The following is a 15,854-nucleotide window of genomic DNA, read 5'->3' as shown; positions in this document are numbered from 1 at the left end:
TCACATCTGTGGTGGTGTGGCTTTTACACAGAGCAGCTGCATTTTCTTCCCTGTCACATTCAGAGTGCCGTGTGTGGCCTCCTTGCCTGTAGGTATGAGTGGATTTGATTCCATGTGATGTTGCAGAGCAGCTGAAAAGGAAACCATGGAAGGCCGGGGGGTGTCAAGCTCTCCTGATAGTCTTTAAACCCTTCTCCAGCTCTGCAATCTTGTTTCCCAGCTCTGTTTCTTTAAATTGTTTGACGTCAGAAAGAGAATGCTATAGCAACCGTCTGTCAAAGTGGAATTAACTCCAAAAGAAAGATGGAGGTGGGGAGAGGAGCAATGCCCCTGCAGAAGAAGCAAATTGGAGACATTTCTTTTATGACATGTTCAGTATAAAACGCCAGAGAAATGTGAACAAACTCGCTTGAGGTGCACTGGTGTTTAAAGAGCAGAGACCTGGCAGGGTGCTGGGGACAGCCTTCCAGTCATCAGTGACAACACAGAGTGTAACTTTCAAGAGCTGACAGTCAAGAGGCAGGCTCTGTGCGAGCATGGGTTTGTTCAGGAATGTTTTCAGCACCTTCGGGTGTGTTGGGGGCGGGGCTGGGGGACAGTATCACTAACTTTATGTTCCCAGTGAACTTCGGGCATCCACCGACGGCTGTTGGGCTGGATTGACTTCAGATTTCAGAGCTCAATGATTGCAGACTGCATCTGTGGCTCTCCTAGCTCAACCCTGCAGCCCAGGCCAGGCACAGGCCAGGCCCAACCACCAAGAAGTCAGGCACATTGCTTAGACGGTGCGTCCAGGGGCACACGGATAAATCGAAACTGCCGGGGATGCTCTTTCCGCTTCCCAAAGCCGCAGAAGCTGCACGCTTTGCTAGCGCCCAACCCCTGCACCCCGGCCCAGGCCACCCGCGCCCCCTCCAACCCACCCCTTTCCTAAGCCACACGCACCCCTGGCCCTGCGTGTGCCAATCAGCCTCCACCCAGGCCAAGCGCGCTCTGGGTTCTCCGAGCCCCTGGAGCACCCCCCGCCCCGACCGCGCTCGCTCCCGCCAGCCCCGACCCGAGCCACGCGCGCTGCTGTCTCGGCGCGTTCCCAGACCCTCTTCCCGGCCTCGCGCGCCCCCGCCTCCGCCCCCGCCCCGCGCGCCGCGCCCCGGTCCCCGCCCCGTCCGGCGTGCAGGGCTCTGGGTGTGGTCGCCGTCTTGTGTGGCGGAGCCTACTAGCGGTTCGCGACCCGCAGCCGAGCGCCCAGCAGCAGCGCGGTGGTGGCGGCCGGGCTCGAGGTAGGTGGCGAGCACAGGCGGCGAGCGACGACTCTCCGTGTGGCTGCCGGTGGCGGGAGACGGGAGGCGGGTGGCGAGTGGCGGGTCTCCGTGTGGACGCGGGTGGCAGGCGCTGGGCTCCGTGTGAATTCTGGCGGCGGGGCGCGGGGCTCCGTGAGGACGCGGGCTGTCCTGCGCTCCGCAAGGCCCGTGACGGCCCGAGGGTGCGGCCACCGGGGAGCCCAGAGAACCGTAGCTGCAGAGCACGGAGCCCCCACCCCTCCAAGTTCTCCACCGGCTGCTGGAGCCTCGGGTTGTTGTTGAGGGATACTATGTCCCCAAGGCTTGGTTATGGTTTTTTTTTTTTTTTGGCGGGGGGGAGTGATAACGGATTTTGGATATTGGATTTTGCAAGTTTAGAACAGGAGAAAGCTTTTTCCCCCTCGTCTTCTCTCCGCATCTCTTTCTGCTTTTTCAAAGTTGAGAAAAGGCTTCCAGTTGTGGGTGATTTTATTTTCTCTACTCCTCTCCCATCCTCTCCACCCCTCTCCCTGTAAAAAGGTGAGAATATATCCTGCTGTGGACCCGCGCCCTACTAAGGAGTTGCCTTAAGACAGAATGTAATTATTAGTCCCTTTCAATATCGTGAACTGAGACGGTGACCTTTTATATTTTTCAGCTTATCAGGATGTGATGGCTGACACATGCTCATATGAGAGGGAGGGAGATTGTTTTTTACAGGGGTCGGACCAAACTGTATAATATTTGGTATCTGCCAGCGTTCATTGCCATTTCTGAAAGTTTACTGTATATTTTAATATTTTGATTCGGAGCATTTAAGGAGTCTCCATTTTTACATTTGGGTTTGCTTGTGAATTTAAAACCGAAATAGAAACTTTAAAAATATTATTTAATAAATATTGCCAGACCTCTTGTGTCTACACGTTATTAGACCATGACGTTGATTCTGCGTGCTGTGGTTCGCTTAACTACACGCCTTAAGCCCATGAGCAATACACAGGAAACAGTTTTGAGTTGCTGGTCTTTTATGAATAAACATATCATCGTGTATTTTTACTCTTTAAAAATAGATCCTGGGACACTTTCAAAACTAAGAGTGGTAGCAAAGTATTGGGCATTTTTCTGTCATCACCAAATGTACTGTTGGAGATTGAGTGATCTCTTTCAGGTGTGTTATTAAGTTGGTGGCTTGGTTATTTCTTTCTTTGCCTTGGTGACTAGTTTCATCTGATTTGTTAAAGGAATTGTTTACCAATGCTCTGTCCTGCATCAGGGGCAGTGAGCTGGACTGTTCTGTCATGTCGTGGTCCCTTCTCAAAGGAGACATTATACCTTCCACAAGGAGATGTTAAATGGCTCACTGTGGCCTGGTAACTGTTAACTCAAGTTGGATTCAGGACAAGATCCCTCTGTCCATATGCTTTTCCTTCTAGAACACATGCAGTTAGTCCCTAGGCTCTGGGAGTGACCCTCAGCCATCGCTGATGTACACATAAAATTTCCTAGGCGTGTCAGAAACCTGTGCTGGTTTCTCTGGTGTGATTGGTACCATTTACTGGTGTTGTACAATCACCCATCAGGCATTCTGTCCCTGGCAGCCCTGGGGTCAGTGCCCCTTTTCCTGGGGCACAGTTATTCTGTTGTCATTAAATAAGTAGTGGTGGCTTAACTGTTCCTCCAACATAATACCTCTATTTTAACACGGGCTCCAGAAACAATTCTCACTACTTTGGAAGGGTGGGAGCTGGAAAGCTAGCGACTCGAGGTGGTGTGGGGCTCCCCTGGAATCCCAGCTCCAGGACGGTGTTGTCGAGAGGGGCCCTAACCTGGATGGTGTTGTTGAGAGGGGCCCTAACTCAGATGATGTTGTTGAGAGGAGCCCTAACCTGGATGGTGTTGTTGAGAGGGGCCCTAACCCGGATGATGTTGTTGAGAGGGGCCCTAACCTGGATGGTGTTGTTGAGAGGGGTCCTAACCTGGATGGTGTTGTTGAGAGGGGCTCTAACCTGGATGGTGTTGTTGAGAGGGGCCCTAACCTGGACAGTGTTGTTGAGAGGGGCCCTAACCTAGGCTACAAGGAAGCCCATGTCTCCCAACAACAATGTGTGCTTTATAATGTGGGAATTCTTTGCTATCCCTTATGTGTGAAGCCAGATGTTCTCACAGCTGCTTCCTGCACCACCATTCCTTTCCCTGAAGCTTCTGTGTGTCTGTTTCTGTGGCTCCTTTACGTTGTTGTGTAAGTAGGGTGGTGTATCCACCCGGAAAACATGTTTTTCTCAATGTGGTGTTCTACCTCAGTTACTGTCCTATGTCTTTCTGTCTTGTCTGTCTTTCTCTTTTCTTTCTTTTCTCTCTTCTTTCTCTTTTTGTTTTGTTTCGAGACAGGGTTTCTCTGTGTAGCTTTGGCTATCCTAGAACTCCCTCTGTAGACCAAGCTGGTCTGGAAATCACAGAACTCTGTCTGCCTCTGCCTGTTTTCAGGGTAGCGGAATTAAAGGCATGTGTCACCACTGCCTGGCTTTTATTAAAGTCATTTTAAATTACTTGTGTTTCTGGGTACCTTAGTGCCAGTGACTAAAGAGGCAGAGGCTTCAGATCCCCCGAAGGTAGAGCTATTATGAGTCTTTGTGAGGCTCTTGGATGTTGGGAACTGCATTTGTTTCCTCTGCAAGAACAGTATGCTCCCGTGCAGTGTGCCCTTGTGCAGTGCTGAGCATCTAAGCTCTCTAAGCTTTACCACCTTATTTTGATCTTCACTGAGAAAAGCTAATCTTCCTTGTCAACTGGACACACCTTGGTAGAGGAACCTGAAGAATTGTTTTCCTCAGATTGGCCTTTGGGCATGTCTGTGGGACATTTTCTCGATTAGCAATTGATGTAGGAGGGCCCAGCCCATTGTGGGCACCATCCATAAGCCAGTGAGCCTGGGCCATGTAAGAAGGGTAGCTGAAAGTGGGCCTGGGAGCAAGCCAGTGTTCCTGTGTGTTTCCCCTTTAGTTCCAGCTTGAGCTCCTGCCCTGCCCTCCCTCCATGAGGACTGTGACCTGAAAGTGTAAGCCAAATCAACCCTGTCCTCCCCAGGTTGCTTTGGGTCAATGTTTTAGCATAGGAACAGACAGGCAAACTGGGATAGCCCATTAAAAAAACAAAAAAGCAATAGCCCTTTCATTACATTTTTTATTGTGTGTGTTTATGCACAAGTGTGCATTCATGTGTAAGTGGATGCAAGCCTGTGGCTGTCACAGGACAGCTTGTAGGAGCAGTTTCTCTCTTTTGGTCCTGGGGGTCGAACTTGGGTCTTCGGGCTTGTTGACAAGAGCCTTTCTCTGCTGAGTCAACTGCTAACCCTGGGAAAGCCAACAAAATAAATGCAAGACAGGTTGTACCAGTACCAGGGGCCCAACACCTTCTGACTTGCTTGGGTACCAGGCTCCTATGTTTGTACACCCACACACAGACATGAACACATGCACATAAACAAGCTGGGGGAGGGGCTTTAGGATATGCTTCTTTTTGTCTTAACTCCACAATTGAGTACAGACATCGAATAACCTAACACCAGAAGGAAAAGAACCAGATAGGGTTTGAACACAAGACTGGCCATTTTTTATCTCATTGTAAAATGAACTGAGGAAGAAAGGTTGGATCCTTGCAGGTAGCTCTTACTTGCACGATAGTAGTCCAGCAGTCTGAAGCCATCTTGTGGGTAGTGTCACATTGAGAAGATGAGTTTGGGGTTGAATGAGAATGGCTCCCATAGGCTCGTAAGTTTGAATGCTCATTTCCCAGCTGGTGGACTGTTTAGGAAGGATTAGGAGGTGTGACCTGGTTGGAGGAGTTTGTCACTGAGGGTGGGCTTTGAGGCCTAGTGACTCTTTTTGCCTCCTGCCTCCTCAGGATGTACAGTTCTCAGTCACTGCTTCAGCCCCATGCCTGTCTGTTTCCCACCATGACGATCGTGAACTAGCCCTCTGAAACTGTAAGCAAGCTCCTAGCTGAATGCTCTCTCTTGTAAGAGTTGCTTTGGTCATGGTGTCTCTTCACAGCAGTAGAACAGTAACAAAGACAGTGAGTCAATGTATTGGTATTTCAGGAGCTAGAGTTTTTACTCTAAGAGACAAAAAATAAGAAATAAGGGCTGGGTGTGGAGTTCATTGATAGGGCGCTTGCCTAGTGTACCAACGCCCTGGCTTCTGCCCGCTTCGCCTTATAACCAGGTGTGGTCGCATATGCCTGTAATCCCAAGATTTGACAGGTGGAGCAGAGAGTCAGAAGTTCAATATCATCCTTGGCTGCACAGAAAGTTTTAGGACAGGCTGGGCTATGTGAGGCGCTGTCAGGAAGGACGGGAGGTGGGAAATGAGCTGAGCAGTGAGAGGTAATGGACAGAGGAACACTAGGTTGGGATAGATGGCATCAGTCTGAGCCTATGATTAAAGATGTGAACACACCGGCATACAGAAACATGTACATACAGCATATATATATATACATTTACCAGCTCTGGCTGGTGAGGATGATGCTGGAATGACGTGAACGTGGCCAGTGCCTTATCTACACCACTGAGTCTAGAGCCGGCACGGCGAAGCGCTAGGGGAACCTTGAACTCTGTGCTGCAGAGCAAGGTAATGTTGAAAAAAGAGCTGGGGAATTTCAGAGGGACATAGCCTGCAAGTCTCTGAACGGCCCAGTCTGAAAGAACCCAGGCACCAAAATGAGTAATGAAGGCCCAGAAAAGAAAAAGAGGTGTGTGTGGGGGGGAAGGACCTAAGAAGTCTACATGACCCAGAGCAGGCCTACCACTGCACCTGCCTCTTGCTGTCTGCCCCTCCCCCCCCTTCCTCACCATCACAGTCTCTTCCTGTTGATCCAGCAAACAAGGTTAGTCACTTTAGAGCTTCCGTTTTTTCCTGTTTCTTCTGCCTGAATCCAACTCAGAGCGTGATGCATGTGGTCAGCGTCCTGCCATCCCCAGCTACGTTGCCAGTCCTGTCACCGTTTCTTTTGAGACGGAGTCTCAATGTGAGGTGCTCACGCGAGTTGCAGGCTGGCTTCCCACTGGTAGCAGTTGTTCTGACTCTGTGCCAGAAGAGCAGGGCAGACGCCACGCCTGGCTTCTTTCCCTTTTGAAGACCCACCTCATTTCCTGATTCCATTCAACTTCACTTAGATTAATTTATTTTACAGCAGCCTCTGTAATCACCTGGGATCTAACTTTGGCTGTTTTTCTTCGTAGTTCTTGTCTGTAGTTAAAGTTGGGTAGAGAGCTGGTATGCTCTTGCTCTGAGTTCATTTCCTAAGTAGATAAGAACAGAGACCCTGGCTTAGTTGCTTCTCCTGTTGCTGTGATAAGATATTCTAACAAAAGCAGCTTAAGAGATAAAGGTTGTATTTTAGCTCACAGTTCAAGGTACAGTCTGTTGTTGGAGGAGAAGCCACAGCAGCAGGAGCGTGAGGCAGCTGCCCCCCTGTGCAGGACGCAGAGAAGCAGAAAGCAATGGGTGTGAGCAAGCATGCAACCTTGCTTCCTCCGCTTGCTTCCTCCGACCAGGATCCCATCGAGGAAACGGTGCCGCCAAAGCGAGTGGATCTTCCTACCTCAACTGGTGAAATCAGGATAATCCCCAGAGGCATGCTCCTCCTCAGGTGATTTTGGAATGTCAGGTTAACAACACTAGTTCCAGGACAATGAGAATCTTGGTGTTTGGTTATTGTACCTCCAGAACCTGGGGTATCCTGGTTCGTGGTTGGCACAAATACTGGATGGATGGATGGATATGGGTTGGCGGAATGAGTGTAAGCACTCGTGTTTTCCAGCTCTTACATTTGAGGAATGTTCTCTGAGATGGACTGGCGCTGTACAGAGACTCTTCCAGCACGGTTGAGTGAGGCTGCACAGCTTCTGTGGAAGCCAGTGGGTTTCCAGTGTGGCTTTGCATGGCCGCCTTTCTCTTGGCTGCCCTCTGGTGGAATAATACTGACAAGACGTGGGTGAGTGGATAGGTCACCAGAGAGACTAAAATGGGAAAACTCAGCACCAACTGGGTGATTCCCATTTAAAAAAAAAAAAAAATCGCCAAACCAGGAACTCACCTGGTAGAGCGCTAGTCTAGTGTGTATCGAGTCCTGGGTTTGATCCTCATAAAAAGAAGGTGTGGTTGCCCATGCCTACGATCTAGCAGAAGGTTATTAGAGGAGGCCGGAGGATCAGAAGTTCAAAGTCATCCTTGGCTATTCAGGAAGCTTGAGGCCAAGTGGGGCTACTACATAAGATCTTGCTTCAAAAAAGTTAGTTTGAAATTTTTAGTTTTATGGGCCTGATGTGGTACCACACACCTTTAATCCCAGTACTCAGGAGGCAGAGCTGTATCAACGGATTATCTCGGCCCGCCAGCCCCCCAAGGAATGACACAGAGACTTTTTAATAGTTAGGAAAGCTTGGGAAACTCTCAGCTGTTTTGCCTCAGTAACCCTGAACCCCTGCTCTGCCCTGCCGTGTGGCTTGAGTCACCTCTCCTCAGCCCGCACCTGTTTCTTCCTCCATGCCTGGCTGTCAAATCTCCTGCCTCTGACTCTTTCCCAGAGTTTCCATCTCTGCCCGGATGACCCACCTATCCTGTCCTGCTTTGCTATCTGTTGCTCAGCTCTTTATTAAACCAATCAGAAGGTGATGGTGATGTTTACAAACCCCTGAGTCATGTAATGCTTCATCCAGAGTGCACAAGAGATTATCCCAACAGAGGTGGGTGAATCTCTGTGAATGTGAGGCCATTCTGGGTCACACAGTGAGACCCTGTCTCAAGAAGGAAAGAAAAAGAGAAAAGTAAAATATAAAGGAAGAAAATCTTAATTTTAGGCAAGCCTCCCCATTAGTCCTAATCTGATCAGAAAGATGGGAAGAAAACGATCAGTGGTTAGATTGTAGAGATAGATAGCTTAAGATGAGGAAGGCAGCAGCGGGGGTGGTGGCATTCAGATTCCACTGAGGACATCCTCTAATCAGGACACACCTACATTCTCATGCTCACATTCTGGGTCAGGGGTCAAGGGTCAGGGGTCAGGGGTACTGGCTCCCTTTGGTACACTACTTATGAGCAAAAGATGCTTGGTAGGTCCCCAGCAAGTGTCCCCAGCACCATTGCCCAGTGCACATCAGTGCCCAGTGCACACCAGCTACCCAGTGCACACCATTGCCCAGTCCACACCATTGCCCAGTGCACACCATTGCCCAGTGCGCACCATTGCCCATTGCGCACCATTTCCCAGTGCACACCATTGCCCAGTGTGCACCATTGCCCAGTGCACACCATTGCCCACTGCACACCATTGCCCAGTGTGCACCAATTACCCAGTGCACACCATTGCCCAGTGCGCACCATTGCCCAGTGCACACCATTGCCCAGTGCACACCATTGCCCAGGGTACATCAATTACCCAGTGCACACCATTTCCCAGTGCACACCATTTCCCAGTGCGCACCGTTGCCCAGTGCACACCATTGCCCAGTGCGCACCGTTGCCCAGTGTGCGTTCTGGAGAGCTTTCCTGCCAGATGCTCACAAAGCATTCCCTTTGTTCTGCTTTGAAGTCGTCCTCACATAAAATGAAAATTCCCTGCATTACTGAGGATTGAACCCAGGGGCTAGAATAAAGATCACACTTTCAGCTATAGAAATCAGCATAATTGTATTCTGTATCCATTCGGTACCTAAGGAGATTGGCCCCTATGATCAGAAAGCAAGTTGTGACTGAGTCTTAGGATGTGTGTGTGTGTGTGTGTGTGTGTGTATGTGTGTGTGTATTGATTACATTTATTTTTGTGTGTATGTATCTTTGCATGAAGGTGTGTGCATGCCAGTGTGGAGGTCAGGAGACAACTTTTAGGCTCCTTCAGCGTTGTGGGTCCCAGGGATCAAACTCAGACTTGGCAGCAACTGCTCATACTCTCTGAGCCATCTTTTCAGACCCTAAATTATATACTCATGTGCACATGTACACACATACACACACCAGGCTGGCCTTGAACTCACAGAGATCTGCCTGTTTCTGTCTCTTGAGTGCTGGAATTAAGAGGCCTACACCACCATGTCATGACATACTTTTTTTTTTTTTTGAGACAGGGTTTCTCTGTGTAGCCCTGGCTGTCCTGGAACTCACTCTGTAGACCAGGCTGGCCTCGAACTCAGAAATCAGCCTGCCTCTGCCTCCTAAGTGCTGGGATTAAAGGCATGTGCTATCACTGCCCAGCCAGGTTATACTTTTAAGTGACAGTTTAGTAATGAATGGCTGGACTTGGGACTTGGCTCCTCCTGTTTTTATAAAGATGATTTATTTGTACGGTGTGAGTGTGTGCACTCTTGATCCCCAAGCCACCTCCCCAGGCCCTTCCCCTAAGTTTTATGACTTTCTCACAAAAACACTTTGTCTAGGACTTGGTGGGAATATTGGACTTCCACTGTTTGGTAATATGAACTCAGGACCCAAGCCTGCATCTGAAGCTGGATGAAGCTTTGTTCTCTAAATTGGCATGTGCAACAGAATTAATCAGAGTAGTTAAGGTTTAGAGTAGCCCATTTTTATTCTACAATTCTATGAAGTAAATAGAACATGGTAAAGCCAGGCATGGTAGTACATGTTTGGGAACTCAGCACTCATGAGGCTTAAGGCTAACCTGGGCTACATAGCAAGTCCTATCTTTAAGTAAATGGAACATGCTAGATAGTTATTTCAGGAAGCTGAGCTTTGTCAGCAGAGGGCTCCAGTGTGCACTGGCCAGCCTGGTGCTGCTCTGGGGGATGCCCACTGTGTATTCGCTTACATTCTACTGCAGGAATTTTCATTCCTACCTGTGTGGGTTGCTGTCCCACGTCCACCCGGGGTATTTTGAGGCCATGTTGGCATCTGTAATCCTGGTGCCGGGGAGGCAACAGGGGCTTGCCTATTCAGTAGGCGGCTAGGTACTCTACTAAATAGGCAAGCTCCATATCCAGGGAGAGACTGTGCCTCAAAATATAAGGTGGAGAGTGACTGAGACAAACATCGGATGTCAACCTGGAGCCTGCACACACGGATGTACATGAGCCTACTGCACACATATACATACATGACGACACCGACACATTCATACCACGCACACAATAACTAACCAGCATCTTTCATGCTTCATGCGAGCTTTGCATCTGTGTGGATTCTCAGTAGCTAAGAACTTACAGATAGATGGACGGATGGACTCTTCGCTCACACGCCAGTGGCATTCATTATACAGACCACAGAGTGCATCCCTTTGAAGAAAGTTCTGTGGATGTTTTAAGTCGTGTTGTGAGGAGGACATTTGAATTACACAGCTGCACTTCTTCTGTTTTATCAGTTAATCTGTGTGGATGCAACTGCTCATTGACACCCTCTGGTATTTGTTACTGGCACAGCCCAGCTTTTAAGGTATCTGATAGGAGACTTTGCGGTGCTCTTGGTGTGTGAGAGTTGTTTAAAACACGTTGGCTGAATCAGATGCTCAGTGCTAAAGCACTTAGTCAAGTCAGCTTATAGCAATCGAAAGAACACCATGCTTATCAATTACTTTTCTAAAAAGATATTAATTTCAGTTGTGTTACTGACTTCAGTGCCATGTCTACACTTAATTGTGACACCAGCTCCAATTTGATCTGGAGCAGTACCACCATTTGGGAAAGGCTTTGGAGACTACACTGTGTTTCTGGTGTTTTTAAAAAGGTATGTATGAGAGCTGGAGAGAGAGCCCAGAGTTTAAAATGCGTGCCACCTAAGCATGGGGTCAAATCTCCAGAACCCACATAAATTGGATGGGCAAGGCAGCCTCAGGAGGCATAGTCAGTGGATCCTCAGAATAGCCTGGCTGCCAAGACCAGTGAGATCAATGAACTCTGGGTTTGATTGAGAGACCCTGCCTCAATGAATCAGGTTGAACAGCAGATAAGTATAATTCCCACACAGTTGAAAACATGCACATACATATGTTCCACATGAAAAAAAGAAAAATGGAGAAAGTATCAGTATCTTTAATGCATTATGAGTGTGGGTTTGCATATGTGTGTAAGTACAAATTGCGTGTGTGTGTGTGTGTGTGTGTGTAGAGGACAGCTGCAGAGAGCTTTGTGCAGCCTTGCTGGTGGCAGCCCATGTGGACCCCACACATTTCTGGCTGGCTTAACCTGCTGTCTGTAGCTTCCCTTCAGTACTGAACATTGCCCAAATCTTTGCCTTCCAGTATCTCTATTGCAGCATCAGCCTTGCTCCTTCATCCCCAGTACACATCACCCTGCTAGGGGCTACATGATAGGGCTGACCTCACAGCATGCTGCATGACCAGCAAGCTTTCCTTTGCAGTTGTCATAGCAGCCACCATGACCCATAATTCCTGAGTTCTGCATATCTGCGAAATCGACTTCATCCAAACAATGCCAAGGTCAAGAGTGTGAGATGTATCTGGGGTCACTTGAGTTCAAGCAGTAGCATGTGTATGTGCTTTTGTGCACTTGTGTCTCTCTCTCTCTCTCTCTCTCTCTCTCTCTCTCTCTGTCTGTCTCTGTCTGTCTCTCTCTCTCTGTCTCTCCCTCTCTCTCCCTCTCACTGTCCCTCTCAGTCTCTTTCTCTGTTTCCGTCTCTGAGGGAAAGAGACTTGGGCATGATTAGCCACTGATGGTAAGGATCCAGTTAGTAAATTTAAAAGATTAGTTATTGGTTGAAAGTGGAGAACTATTTGATAGGGTAACGTCTGGCTCTACTCCATGGACTGTGGTAACTCATTCTCATTTAGCATCACCAACAAGTATTCTTGCCAATGAGGCTATTGAAGTTGATTATTCTATAGCCTACAGATTGTATTTCTAATATACAGGAAGTGTAGAGGATTTAAAAAATAACTTAAACACTGTACGAAAGTAGCTAGGGCATGGTATTGTAAGGATACATCTCCTCTCCCCAACACAGTAATATTCTTGTCTCCTGCCACTGTAACTTCTTTTGCTCTTTAGAGTAAATTTTCTTCGTTTCTTAAGGTATTTCAAGTTAGCTTATGTACTGGAGACCAGTGTCTTAGGCACTGACGCTGTAGTGAAAAATCAAGCAAGAGTCAGTGCATTTTATTGGGTGAAACAGACCACAAATAAGTAAATACATACTAAGTAGTGTTGGAAATAAGGCAAGGCAAAGGGCCCCAATAGTGAGAGTGGTGGGTGCATGCGGTGCCAGAGGGTCGGTGACATTTGAGCAGGCAGGGGTGCAGAGAGCCTGCAGTGAAAACATCAGGGCCAGGAGCATTCCAGAGACAGAGGAAAGCAATGGGAAGACACCAAGACTGGAACTCCTTGGGTGTCTTCAAGGAGCAGCAAGAGTTCTTCAAGAGCTGTGGGAAGGAGGGGTGTCTGGGGTTTGTGGTAGGTGTGAGTAAGAGAGAGCAAGATGGAGGCACTGCTGCTTGACCTCTGAAGGTCAAGATCAACGTCAGCTTTAGGGTCTGGGGACATAGCTCCATTGGTAAAGTGCTTGCCTTGCAAGCAAGATAACCTTCATTCTTCTCTAGAACTCACACAAAGGAAAAAGCCTGGCCTGGAAGTGCATGTGTCATCCCTGTGAATGGGAGGCAGACACATGCAGATCTCTGGGTCTGAAAGGCCTGCCAGTCCAGCCTGCTGGCTGAGCTCCAGGCTAGTGTGAGAGACTCTGTCTCAGAAGAAGGTGGGCTGGGCCTGGGAAACGATACCCCAGTATGCAGGATCATTTCATGTCAGCTTAACACAGCCTACAGTCATGTGAGAGGAGGGAGCCTCAATTGAGAATATGCCTCCATGAGATCTGGCTGTACGACATTTTCTTGATTAGTGATTAATGGGGGAGGGCCCAGGGGTGGTGCCAATCCTGGGCTGGTGGTCCTGCGTTCTGTAAGAAAGCAGGCTAAGCCAGCCATGAGAAGTGAGCCAGTAAGCAGCACTCTCCATGGCCTCTGCATCAGTTCCCGTCTCCTGGATCTTACCTGATGGAGTTCCTGTCCTGACTTCTTCCTTCAGTGATGAACAGTGATGTGGAAGTATAAACCAAATTAACCCTTCCACCCCAGCAGCAATAGTAAAGCAATAGTAACCCTAATTAAGAATTCAAATTAGGGGCTGGAGAGATGGCTCAGCGGTTAAGAGCACTGACTGCTCTTCCAGAGGTCCTGAGTTCAAATCCCAGCAACCACATGGTGGCTCACAACCATCTGTAATGAGATTGGATGTCCTATTCTGGTGTGTCCAAAGACAGCGACAGTGTACTCATAAATAAAATAAATAAATAAATCTTAAAAAAAGAATTCAAATTATTCTCTGGTTTTCATGTGCACATGTGCATACACACACACACACAAACACAAGAACATGAGAGAGCCGGGCATTGGTGGTACACGCCTTTAATCCCAGCACTTGGGAGGCAGAGGCAGGCAGATTTCTGAGTTCGAGGCCAGCCTGGTCTACAGAGTGAGTTCCAGGACAGCCAGGGCTACACAGAGAAACCCTGTCTCGAAAAAAAAAAAAAAAGAACACGAGAGAGAGAGAGAGAGAGACAGAGAGAGAGACAGAGACAGACACACACACACACACACACAGGGGGAGGGTGGGGAGAGGGAGGGAGAGAGGGAGGCAGAAGACGAGAGAGAAGGAGGGAGGGAGGAAGGGAGGGAGGGAGGGAAGGAGGAGGGAATTCAACTTCATTTTAAGAGTGGAAAACACTGCAGGTCTTAATGCAGAAGCGGGACTTGTATTCTGAAAGTGTGTGCTGTAGACATGACTGGGGAAGAGTCAGCAGCAGAGGAGGTCAGGTGAGAGAGGATGGAGACTTGACCAACTGTAAGAGCAGTATAGGCAGGCCGACTCCATCAGCTCCTGGGAGAGCTGATAGGCTTGCTAATGGAATAGATGGGAAGGTCTGAGAGAAATGGAAATGAATGACTCCCAGGGTGGTGGTGGCGGTTTTGTTTTGTTTTGTTTTGAGCCCAGTTACAGCAATAGAGTGACCATTTACTGAAATACAGGAGAGTTAGGGTGTGGTGGAGATCAGCTTTGGAATATTATGTTTGAGTTACCTGTAAAGCCATCCAAGCTAGGTGTGGTGAACCACACCTCTTGTCTTACTTTTTTGTCTTGTGAAAAGACACCATGACCAAGGCAATTTATAAAAGAAAACTTTTAATTGGGGGCTTATACTTCAGAAGGTGATTCCATGACCATCGTGGTGGGAAGCACAGTGGTAGGCTGGCAGTGCTGGAGCAGCAGCTCACAGCTCACATACTGAGCCTCATATTAAGGCAGAGAACACCGACGAAGCCTGTCACGGGCTTTTGAAACCTCAAAGCTCACTCCCAGTGACGCACCTCCTCCAACAAGGCCATGCCTCCTAATCCTTCCTAAGCAGTTCTACCAACTGGGGATCGAGCATTCAAAACTGAGCCCATGTAGACTCAAAGGCTGTCCTCATCCTTAGCATCATCCTTGACATCCTAGCACTTGGGAGGTGGAAGCAGAGTTCCAGTCAAACAAGCTCAGACTGGGTATGGTATATGCCTTCATCTCAGTACTTGGGGGGGGGGCAAAGTCAGGTTGGTCTCTGAGTTTGAGGCCAACCTGATCTACATCGTGAGACCGTATTTCAAAACAAAAAAACAATCACAAAAACAAACAAACAAACAAACAAACAAACAAAAACAATCACAAGCCAGCCTCTCCCTGGACCTCTCTGTTATCAGTTCTCTGTGGTTTGGTCTTAAATCTCAATCTCAAGATCTGTCCCTCATCTTGTGACCCTTGCTGACCTGAAATGAGTGACAGGCTAGTTCTCTGTATATAGTGGGTTTCAGCACCAGATGGATACATTGAGAACATGACCACTTCAAGGGATGGTTGAGGAGGAAGGTTTTTATCGTAGATATGAGGGAGATTCTAGCCAGAGGCATCTAGAAGAATCCAGGGCAGGGAAAGAGTGTAGTAGATTAAACATGGACAGCAGACTGAACTGGGTGGGGGGCGAGAGGGAAAGAGAAGAGGAGAAGGCCAAGAGAGAGGGGGCCCAAAGGGACCAGGGCAGCTCATGGCCAAAATAGTAGGGTTGTATAGGAATGAGAAGCTGTGAAAAGGGAACCCATGAGTGGAGGAGTTTGGGGGAAGGGGGAGGGGTGTGACAAGAGCTGAGAGGAGCCGTAGGTACCTATGAGTCCGAGGCTGGCCAGCTTGTGCTTTAGTGTGCTAATAGGCAGTACAGTTAGCAATTTGTCCCTAGAACCTGACACTGCGTAACACAGGGTTTTCCTAGAAGAGCAAGTGGTAGTAGGTATCTAGGGCACTGTGTGTGCATCTGAGGATGTTGGGAAGAGGACATGGGAAGGGGGTGTGGTGGTGGCGAACGATTTTATCCCCAGCACTTGGGAGGTAAGGTCAGGTGGATCTCTGAGTTCAAGGCCAGCCTGGTCTACATGAGTTCCAGGCCTACCAGGGCTACACAGGGAAACCTTGTCTCAAAAGGAAAGGGGAAAAAGAAAATAAAAGATGAAAAAGGAGGAAGGAAACAA

The 15,854-nt window shown here is 48.5% G+C and overlaps 1 protein-coding gene across 1 annotated transcript in view; it reads left to right on the top strand.

The window, feature by feature from the left end:
- Nucleotides 1-1,242: 1,242 nt before the first annotated feature.
- Nucleotides 1,243-15,854, top strand: part of Gnb4 (G protein subunit beta 4) — a 37,025-nt gene continuing 22,413 nt past the window's right edge. The window contains exon 1 of the mRNA XM_028763682.1: nucleotides 1,243-1,280. The gene's annotated coding sequence lies outside the window, so the exon portion shown is untranslated. The remainder of the gene's footprint in view (nucleotides 1,281-15,854) is intronic.

The sequence above is a fragment of the Grammomys surdaster genome, unplaced genomic scaffold (assembly GCF_004785775.1).
Source record: "Grammomys surdaster isolate TR1022 unplaced genomic scaffold, NIH_TR_1.0 62, whole genome shotgun sequence".
In the NCBI taxonomy this organism is placed as follows: Eukaryota; Metazoa; Chordata; class Mammalia; order Rodentia; family Muridae; genus Grammomys; species Grammomys surdaster.
Note: the sequence above shows the minus strand (reverse complement) of the source record. Positions and strands in the feature narration are given on the sequence as shown.